This window comes from Microtus oregoni, unplaced genomic scaffold (assembly GCF_018167655.1).
Source record: "Microtus oregoni isolate MIOR12 unplaced genomic scaffold, Mior012 000095F_ref0000231, whole genome shotgun sequence".
Lineage (NCBI taxonomy): Eukaryota > Metazoa > Chordata > Mammalia > Rodentia > Cricetidae > Microtus > Microtus oregoni.
This window is the reverse complement of record NW_024544708.1, coordinates 93,859-105,618: the sequence shown is the minus strand read 5'-3', so window position 1 is coordinate 105,618 and position 11,760 is coordinate 93,859. Positions and strand designations below refer to the sequence as shown.

The 11,760-nt window shown below is 36.5% G+C and overlaps 1 pseudogene; it reads left to right on the top strand.

The window, feature by feature from the left end:
• The first annotated feature begins 9,941 nt into the window (after window positions 1–9,941).
• LOC121442757 lies at window positions 9,942–10,582 on the top strand (annotated as a pseudogene).
• Window positions 10,583–11,760: the final 1,178 nt, after the last annotated feature.

Below are 11,760 nucleotides of genomic sequence, written 5' to 3'. Positions count from 1 at the left end.
ATATAAATAGACTAAAAATATATGAGGCACTAGAGTCATGCCTAGGTGAGAACTAATGTCAGATGTTTGACAGCTTCCTGTAATTTCTTCTGCAATAATATCCAAGGTATTATCTTTATGTGGATACAGAATGCACATTCAAATACACACAAATACACACACATACATCACATAACTACAATGAACAAAACTTTTAAGACAGTTTTTCACTCATGAAAACATTTCTCCTGTAAACATTCATTCATTTCTGTAAAAGAGGAGCTGAGAGTCATCGTACAGCTTACTTACACAATGAATTGGTTCATGTAAAGAAAAAGCAAACTTAGACTTGAAGTAAAAGAAATTAATTCTTCTAAGAAAGCTTTCCAGGCCGGGCAGTGGTGGTGCACAACATTAATCCCAGCACTTGGGAGGCAGAGGCTTTTCTAGGACAGGCCCCAAAGCTACAGAGAAACCCAGTCTCAAAAAACAGAAGAAAAAAAAAACAAAAACAAAAAAAGAAGAAAGTTTCCCAGTAGAAATATCTGGTTCTGATCTCCTCTACTCTCAAGGGAATATTTCATAATATATGTCCAATTACTCTGTCATCTTCTGAACTAAGTTCCCAAACAGAGGCATCAATTGTATCTTGGCTCAACTCCAGGAGTTTCTGAAACATTCCAGTAAAAGAGGTATTCACATAAATCTTGAATCAGATTTATTTGAGAAGGAAGAAAACATGAGTATGAATACCTCTGCAAAGTGTGGAAAGGGACAGCTGCATGCTTAATGAGCATAAGGCTCAAATAGGACTTCTTAATAACCGAGAGCAAAGGAGATTTTGATGGTGGGAATTTGCTGGATTTCAATACCTGATCCTGAAAAAGCTCCGGGATGGGCTTGATTTTATGCCGAGGGATTCATTGCTTTTGTGCGCAGTGGACAAGGGTAGAGTTTGTTTTTATGGATCTGATTTGAGAGCCAAATTGTGTTTCTTTACTGGCCCCTTTTAACGTTGGCTGTTTTCAGAGAGATGTTGTTTCTTTAACTACTTCTAGATTCAGAGACAAGGTACTTTCTTTTGGCTCTGGTTTCAGGACCAATGTATGTTTCTTTAAATACCCTTTCTCCAACCAATAATGCTTCATAAAATGTTTGTCCATTAGTTTGCTACTTCAAACTAAAATAATAAGAGGTATCATGATGCTTGAACAAATTGTTGACACTATAAAATTCTTTTCTATACAATAACTGTTTTTGTTTAAAGAATAATTTACAATAAGCCCTCAGTTTTTTCCTCAGGTCCTAAGATTATGGTAATATGCACCACAAACTTAATCAGATTGATTACACACAAAAAGTCTTACTCCTATATGAAGCACAAATCATTCTGACACTGATTTTCATAGAGTATCACTACAGTATGATTTTTCTCATGTTTTTAAAGAACACACATATTAAACTCAGGGTTTCTCTATAAGATGTCTTATTTTACATATTTGGAGATGATTGGGAAAAAGGATTCAGGACAGATTTCATTCACATGTATCTCTCCAGTATGTGTTCTTTTATGCAATTGAAGATGATTGTGACATGCAAGTCCTTACCACATTGATGGCATTTATAGGGTTTCTCTCCAGTATGGGTTCTTTTATGATTTTGAAGAGCACAGTTGTGAGCAAAGACCTTACTTCATTGATTACATTTAAAGGATTTCACTCCAGTATGTGTTCTTTTATGCCTTTGAAGATGACTGTGTTGAGCAAAGGCCTTACCACACTGATTACATTCATAGGGTTTTTCTCCAGTATGTGTTCTTTTATGTTTTTGAAGATGACTAAGATATGCAAAGGCCTTACCACACTGATTACATTCATAGGGTTTCTCACCAGTATGTGTTTTTTCATGGTATTGAAGAGTACCACGGTGAGCAAAGGCCTTACCACACTGATGACATTCATAGGGTTTCTCTCCAGTATGTGTTCTTTTATGACTTTGAAGAGTACTAGGTCGAGCAAAGGCCTTACCACACTGATTACATTCATAGGGTTTCTCCCCAGTATGTGTTCTTTTATGCATTTGAAGAGTACCACGGTGAGCAAAGGCCTTACCACACTGATGACATTCATAGGGTTTCTCTCCAGTATGTGTTCTTTTATGACTTTGAAGAGTACTAGGTCGAGCAAAGGCCTTACCACACTGATTACATTCATAGGGTTTCTCTCCAGTGTGTGTTCTTTTATGCGTTTGAAGATGACTGTGTTGAGCAAAGGCCTTACCACACTGATTACATTCATAGGGTTTCTCTCCAGAATGTGTTCTTTTATGCTCTTGAAGATTACTAAGATATGCAAAGGCCTTACCACACTGATTACATTCATAGGGTTTCTCTCCAGTATGTGTTCTTTTATGGTATTGAAGGTGACGATGATGTGCAAAGGCCTTACCACACTGACTACATTTATAGGGTTTCTCTCCAGTATGTGTTCTTTTATGCATTTGAAGACTACCATGTTGAGCAAAGGCCTTACCACACTGATTACATTCATAGGGTTTCTCTCCAGTATGTGTTCTTTTATGCATTTGAAGAGTACTAGGTCGAGCAAAGGCCTTACCACACTGATGACATTCACAGGGTTTCTCTCCAGTATGTGTTCTTTTATGACTTTGAAGAGTACTAGGTCGAGCAAAGGCCTTACCACACTGATTACATTCATAGGGTTTCTCTCCAGAATGTGTTCTTTCATGCAATTGAAGGTAATCCAGATGTGCAAAGTATTTACCACACTGACTAAATTCATAAGGCTTCTCTCCATTATGTGCTCTTTTATGCATTTGAAGATTACTTTTCTGAGCAAAGGCCTTACCACACTGATTACATTCATAGGGTTTCTCTCCAGTACGTGTTCTTTTATGTGTTTGAAGATTATCCTGACATGCAAAGCATTTACCACATTGAAAACATTCATAGGGTTTCTCTCTAGTATGTGTTCTTTTATTCTTTTGAAGATGACTGTGATCAGCAAAGGCCTTACCAAGCGCATTAAATTTATATGATTTTTCTTCATTATGTGTTCTTTTATGACTTTCATAATGAACACAGTCTTTACCATCTTGACTATATTCATAGGGTTTCTCTCCAGTGGGTGTTCTTTCATGCATTTGATGATGACTGTGATAATCAAAGGCTTTACCACATTGCTTAATTTCACAGCATTTTTCTCTGGTATGTGTTTTTTCATTCCTTAGAAGGTGAGTGTCATAAGACAAGGTTTTAGCATAGTGAGAACATACTGAAAATTTCTCTCCAATTTGATTTCTTTCAATCCTGCAAGGATAATTTACACATGTAAAAGCTTTACCACATTCAATATACTGTTGAACCTCAGATCTGTATGAATTAATTTCATAATTTGTTCCAGTTGTAAAAATGAATCAAATATTAATGTCTTATAACTTCATTTAAAATCATGTTTTCTTCTTTCATTAGGAAAAATATTTGTGATGATAATTCCTTTGTGTCATGGTTTACCATTTCATCTATACCTATCTCTATATTTTTCTATGATTTTTTCACATTTTTTAAAAGAAATGCATACACTGAGTGCCTTACGATCTTTACTGCATTCATAAATTTTACTGTGAATCCTTATACATTGACTAAGTGAACTAAGACACTAAGAAGTATTGGCAGACTTAGAACTCATGGGGCTTTTTTTTTAATGTGAAGTTGTTTATGTATTAACAATGATGGTAAAATACCAATTACTGTATACTTGCACTTAATTGAACAAGTATACTCTCCATGGGAACTACAGTTTATCTTCTAATTGTTCTTAATGAGTCGTATGCTACATCTTTCCATATCCATATTCTCATATGCTTGTATCAAGAGTTCACATATGATATACATAGTAAGGAAGAATAGTAAATAAAAGATTTCCACATTGAATCCTCATGGTTTCACTTGCTGTTCCTCATAGACTTGTGGTATAGATATTAAGGTTTCTCCACAACAACTGCCCATTGACCCTTGACTCTAACTGCCACTTTCACTAAACTTAACAAGTCACAAAAAGTCTATGAGTAATCCAAGTCTTACCATGAGCTATTGATTGAGGAGAAAGTTTGCAGCTACACTCATCACTGAAATGTGTATAAAGTTATTGTCATAAGTAGCAAGAAAGAAATGGACTGGCAGATCTACTACATAGCCCTCACGTTGCTATGATTCAAATGGTGATTATCTGTTTAGTCATTGCTTCCTTGACTTTTTCTTTTTCTTTTTTTTTAGTTTTTTTCGAAACACGGTTTCTCTGTGGTTTTGGAGCCCATCCTGGAACTAGCTCTGTAGACCAGGCTGGTCTCAAACTCCCAGAGATCCGCCTGCCTCTGCCTCCCGAGTGCTGTTGACGTTTTCTTAAATGAATGCCTTGCACATGCAATTCACCTATGAGAAATTGAGGAATATGGATTTGTGAGAATTTAATAACCATCAATGCATTTAAAGCTGTGCTTATTTACAATGCTGCTTTTGATTCATTGTTCCAGGACATATTAGAAACTCATCAGAGGCACATTGTTATAAACTTGCACAGGAAAATTACCTTGTAGGTCTTCTAGAGCATTGACTATGTTCTTCAGTGTTACAGACCTCCAAAATGTACCCTGAAATACAGTACCAGAATATGTATGTTATATTATTTAATATTGTACAACAATTAGGTCATTCTCTTTTTTTAATTATTATTATTTTTTTTTGTTTTTCGAGACAGGGTTTCTCTGTGGTTTTGAAGTCTGTCCTGGAACTAGCTCTTGTAGACCAGGCTGGTCTCGAACTCACAGAGATCCACCTGCCTCTGCCTCCAGAGTGCTGGAATTAAAGGCGTGTGCCACCACTGCCCAGCTAGCTCATTATCTTAAGTGCACCTAAGAACTATGATTGTGTTACTCATCTCATTTTCTTCTTTCTAAATCAAATTACAGAACAACATTATAAGGCAAGGAAAGGTTGTCTCCATATTTTGAAACATGAAGGAAATTCATTTTTACCTGTAGTAGTGAGGTTCCTGAAGGTCTCCAGCATCACATCTTTGTAGAGATTTTTCTGGGAAGGACTCAGCAAATCCCACTCTTCCTGAGTGAAGTTGATATGTAGATCATCATAGGTCACTGCCTTCAAAAATATACCATACGTGTGTACATGTAAGCATGACCGTGACATCATTGGAAATGCATACTTCTTTGAAAGTACAGTTGTATGATTCTGGTGCTCCCCATTCTTATTCTGTGATATAGTCAGTTACTTTAGAAGTAAATTGAAAATTAGAGTCAATTCTGTCATTTCTATACAATCTGAATGGGATTTCACCTTATAAGAACAATATCTATTAACAGGGTGAGACAAGAAAAAAGATCAACAGTAAATTGTATGCATGAGAAAATTGTATGAAAAATTCCTCATTATAGAAAGAAAAAAAGATACACAAATGGGTGTATTGGTTTATTGTGCCTTTAACCACAACACTGAGAAAACAGAGGTGGGTATATTTGTCTCTGAGTTGAATGCCAGTCAAGTCAATGCAATCAGGTCCAGGAAAAGTGGCAGTACACATTAAGACTCTGTCTCCATTGCAAACCTCAATAAAACAAACAATGGGATAGAAAAACTAACAGGCTTTTATTGAAGTTTCTACAAAGAGTTGTTTTCACTCCAGTTCTGTAGTCTTCTTCCAGACCCTGAAGTACCCTAATATAAACTTCAATACCAATAACATTTTGTAGAAAAAGAACTTCCTGTATAAAACAGTTAAAAGTGGACAGATGAAAACAGTAGAAATATATATGTTGGTCATAAATAATCAACACAGACCTGGAGAGGGGGCAGATTAATTCAGCACTCTTGCTGATCTGGAATGGAGATGGACAAATTTGCCTGTACTTACATGGGGATTATAACTATCCATTTTCCAGGGTAAGGATTTCTGATATTCTTTGATCACTTTCATGGTACATATCCATGCAGGCATATAAAACAGTCATATTGATTTAAAAAAATCAAAGCAAGCATAACAAGCAAGAAGATGTTCATACAGCTGCAATTTAATGACTCAAAATACTCAGGCAGTATTAATGCTATCAATCCATGGGATGGTATCCTGGGAATCAGAGAGATACCCTCTGTCAAATTTTAAAATTCAAGATAAGCATGAAGCTCAGCACAGCAGCATATACTTGACATAAAAAATACCTGCATTCCAGGGCCATCATCCAATAACATCACAACAAATAGAGCGAGGAATGATGCCTCCCTTTACTTTCAGGAATTTAGAGCCACACAATGACTCAGATAGAACAGCAGGTTACCAAACACTTGAGCACTGAATAAGAACTCTTTCTGCTATATCTTATGTGATTTAGAGATTGAGCCCATAATGATGGTAAACACATTTCAGTATAAATAGGAATTTGGCTGATTAATGTCAAGCACAACACAGTAGATATAAATGTCAGGAAATTACTTTAGGGTATTGAAACTCATAGCATACAATGAGGAATTTTATCTAGAAAGGCTTCTCCTGGTAAGGATCCACAGAAAATTGAAATAAAACCAATAAGGAGAGAAAGTTCTTCAAATACATGATATTTTCTGGTGGGTTGTTTATTTAATCAAGTACATTCTGAACCCAGTCACTATTGGTCCATGGTCAACAAATGAAAGAAATCATTTCATCACTTAGAAGATTCACATTTAATGATCCTTAAAGAAGGACTCTTAGAAGAAATGCAATACTAGCTCAGAATTGAGAAATAGATGTTTATTTATTAGGGATAGACTCACAAATCAGAATCCTATGCTCAAACTGAGATCAGAAACCGAATCATGCAGCCAGAAAGAGGCTGGACTCATGCTCTATACTGGCCTATATAAGAGGCCATGCCTTAGTGGTCAGGAAACCACTGGCTGTAAGATTTCCTATAGCGCCTTCTCCTTTTGTTTAAATAAGAGAGTTCTAAGCCCAATACACAATTCTATACTATGAATAAGAACAATATATTCATTAATTATCCTATCCTAACTAGTTTATGTCTTGTATAAAAACTTAGCCAAGTCATGAGAGGAAAGTAACTTCAACTATCTAGTCTTCAACCCCATCGAAGATCCAAGAAGGGAAATAATATTACTTGAGTAAGCAGGAAGTGCAATCAAGCAACTTTCAAAATGTGTAACAAATTACAGAGACAACTGGCTCCCTGGGCAATCATCCAAAGTCTCATTTGCAATGTTGAAGCAACCAACTTTGGCAAAGACCTAGAATAACTGACCGACAACTTAAGGAGGTAGGAAAATTTTAAAAACCATCTTATCCTATCTTGGCAAGATTTAACAATCCTGCTTATCCATTTTGGATATCATGTATCTTGTCAGTAGTTGAGACATGAACATGTCTTTGCCTAAAGGCCAGTTTTGGTAAGAAGAAAACAAGCTCCAAGTGAAGTGACCGGTGTTCAACATTCTCTTGGAAATAGAATGATGCTACTAGGAGCAATTTTGTCTCACTTAAACATAATTCAAAGTTATTTAAATGCCATAATCTACAGCTCTTTGAAGTGGTTGAAGATTACCTATATATGAATATAATCTCTACGTATCTAAAGAACCTGATTATTCCAACTATAAAAACCATAAATGACTATTGATCTATAATTCTTAATACCTATAAACTTAAAAACTAGGGCTCATATTAGAATATTATACAAGGGGACTGGAGAGATGGCTCAGTGGTTAAGAGCATTGCCTGTTCTTCCAAAGGTCCTGGGTTCAATTCCCAGCAACCACATGGTGGTTCACAACCATCTGTAAAGAGGTCTGGTGCCCTCTTCTGGCCTGCAGGCATACACACAGACAGAATATTGTATACATAATAAATAAATAAATATTAGAATATTATACAATAAACAACTGAAACAAATGAGGACAATGACTTCAAAATGTAAACAATGTATAAGTATCTTGATCAGAGGTAGAAATGTATGTTGCAATATGATAAATATATATTAATCCATAAAAATGTTTTTAAGCAGAGGTAGAAGCATGAATGCATACAATATTCAATATAATATCACATTATATTAATATACAATAATCTATACCAATGCAATTGCCTATAAATAATAACTCACAATATTCACTCTATTTACTCACTATTATTATTAGTGTGAGTAAGCTCACACTAATCTATTATCCCATCCAATTTTCCCATTTTTTTTCAAAGTGATCCCTCAGCCTCTAAAATTTTCTCTCCATCTTGCAACCCTATACCAATTATAATCAACCCCTAAATGATATCCCTAATTCTGAGAACAAACTTTGTTGGGAGAGGAGACCTTGTCTTTTAGAATTACTTCCAGCTGTCATGGGGGGGAATTTTCTTTCTATGGGATCCTGTGAAAGTAAAATGATGGTTAAGTTCCAAGATTACTGTCTGGTATAATTGCAAATAGTCTCTGCATATTTGGTAAGGTTTTTCTGAGCTTCCTATTAGGAGGTCTGTCCAGAACATTGTAAAAAGTGCACCATTTCAGCTAACCAAGTTGGAACCACCTTGAGTAGCTGGTTCTCAAAACAGATCTTGTAGTAGCGCTATCATCATCATGACGTCATATCAACCAGGTTGAGTTGATGTTCTGGGGCCCCATCTTCTTCCTGGAAATTTCAAAATTCACTGCAGGAAAATTTATTGTTCATTGTGCAAACCTTCAACATTAATTATATAGACATATACAGACAAATATATTCAGTGACATGGACAATAGAGACAAAAATAGATATAAAGAAAAGTAAATTTTTTTTCTAAATTCTTTTTTATTTCTGTCCCATGCTCCTGACATGAGACAGAAACTCTGAATTTTTCTTTTAACGTGTTTGGATTTATAGAGGGACAGAGCCAGTGTCCAACTCCAAAGCCAACTCTATATATTCATAAACATTTATCCACCTACAAAAGGCACCCAAGGTAATGATAGAAAAAAAGTGTAGATTATTGAATCTACTCTTAAAAAAATCAAGAGGCATATATATGTATGATGAGATAAAAGGGTAGATCATTAAAATTAATTTAAAAAGTAACTACTTATTTAAATATTTTACAATGATATAGATATGTATGCTTCCTTTTGATAGTAATTTGATATTATTTTTGTTAAAACATACTGTCTATGATGTTATATATATATACTCAAGATATTTTACCTAAAACAACTAACTTAAACATGTAGTGAAAATGGTTGCCAGGCAGTGGTGGCGCACGCCTTTAATCCCAGCACTCTGGAGGCAGAGGCAGGCAGATCTCTGTGAGTTCGAGACCAGCCTGGTCTACAAGAGCTAGTTTCAGGACAGGCTCCAAAATCAGAGAGAAACCCTGTCTCGAAAAAGCAAAAAAAAAAAAAAAAAAAAAAAAAAAAAAATTTAGTCCTTGAAAGTTATTATTATTAAAGTACTGCATATTAGTAGTTTGTTACTTATTACAGTTGAAAGTATAATCATATTAGGTATGTTTTAACATTATACAGAATTTTATTATGCCTGCTGTTCTTCTTCCAGGAACCTTGATGGTGGTGAATAACATCTGTGTTAGCCAACAGAAAAAGCAGTTATCTCAAAGTGACCCTTAAACTGTTGTTTCTGACCTCTAATTACTGATCTATCTTCCAACGACAGAAGTCTCATGATATGGATATTCTCTTAGCAAACAAAAGAGATCTCTTGTGATGGCTCTCCCGGCCCTAGTGCTTTCTTCTGGTTTAGATAAATGCTGCTCCACTATTACCCAATCCCAAACAACCTAGAGAAATAAATGATTTGAAGAAAAGTGGGGGAAGCAGGTGGTTGGGGATCCCTGCCTGAGAAGTGGGCTTTTGGGGAGACTGGGAATGAGGATCCTTCAGCTACAGGTTCTGGGATGAGTTGGGGAGTCCCCAGAAGCCAGAAGGAACACTTCAAGGACAGCATCATTGAGGACCCAGAGCTAGAAGGTGATCAAAGCTTCAGGGAGTCAGGGAGATAGAGGAAGAGGATGAGAAATTAAAGGAGCTACAAAATGAGGTAGAGAAGCAGATGAATAAGAATACAACCCCAAAATAAGAGTACAACCCCAGGCAATGCTGGCTCAGTGATCTCATCTCTTGAGGAGAAGATGGAGGCTGATGCCAGTTCCATCTATGTTGGCAATGTGGACTATGGTGCAACAGCAGAAGAGTTGGAAGCTCACTTTCGTGGCTGTGGTTCAGTCAACCATGTTACTAATTTGTCAGTCTGTGACAAATTCAGTGGCCTTGGCAAAGGGTTTGAAGATGTAGAATTCATAGACAAAGAGTCAGTGAGGACTCCCTGGCTTTAGGTGAGTCCCTGTTTAGAGTGAGACAAATCAAGATGATTCTCATCACTACAACAGACAGGGGTTTCCCACAAATCCAATACCATGCCCAGACTACTAATTACAACATCTCCCTGTCTTGATTCTACAGTGGTATTAACAGCAGGCCCTGGGATCAAGTCTACAGGGGCCAGGCTAGAGTGATATCATGGTATTCCCCTTACTAAAAAAAGTATTGGAAAAAGAGAGGGGGAAAAAAGAGGAAAGAAGGGAAAAAAGAATGTAAAAAGATAGAAAACAAACGATGACCTCGATGGGAAAAAATCTTTTTAAAAAAGGTATACTGGGGGGCTGAGAGATGGCTCAGAGGTTAAGAGTAATGACTGTTCTTCCAGCGATCCTGAGTTCAATTCCCAGCAACCACATGGTGGCTCACAACCAATTATAATGACATCTGGTGCCCTCTGCTGGCCTGCAGGGCTAAATAAATAAATAAATAAATAAATAAATGAATCTTTAAAAAAAGTTATACTGTGGAAGGGGGAGAATCCCAAAATTAACTGTAGGGACCTGCTCTGGGCAGTAGGAGAGGCCCAGGGAATGGGGCAGGTGTGACATATTTCCTATGGAGATTCAACATGGACACTTCTCAAATGTGCAAACTGTTTCCTGTTTCTCTGCTCCACTTCACTCTCTTTAGGACTGCTCAAGGGTAGGTGGGTATGGGTGGTAGAAGAACTTCTTTTACACAGAGTTCTGGAAGGGCACCAATCTGTTCAGCTTATTTTCTTCCCTCATCTTCTCTCTGTCTTTTGCAGTCCCTGCCTGCTTCTGATTTACCAGGTCTAGGCACACGCCTAGGGCTCCAGCCTCTCCAGTTTTTTTTGGTGAACTATTTTGTTTGCTTTTTTGTTTATTTTTCTGTCTTGAGTGTCTTTCTTTGCAGGTTTTTGTACCAGAAAGAACTCACTCCCAGTGGATTCAGTGTGAATTCTACTTACCTTAGAGGAATACAGTACTTTGTTTTGTGAAGTTTTGCAGTGTTTTTTTTTAATTTATTCATCGGGTGTTCTGGTTTTATTTTATCTTTACATTTTCCCCTTTTATTTAAAAGGAATGGGAAGAAGTGGGAATAAGGAGGTGGGAGCTGGATTTTGTTTATTTTCTTAAACTCATTTAAAAGGGATGGGTTTTTTAAAATAATGTGTCATGGAGAATGTTGTTTATGGAAAACAAAAAAAATGGTTTAAATTTATTTTCTGCTACATGGATTATGGTCCAAGATGTGGATTAAGCTCTATCTACCTGTCCAATACAATGCACACCTGAGAAATCTCTGCAGATCAGAAAATCCTTATTCCCCTGGAAGTAAGCTTCACTGGATCACACCATTGCAGCAAGTGGC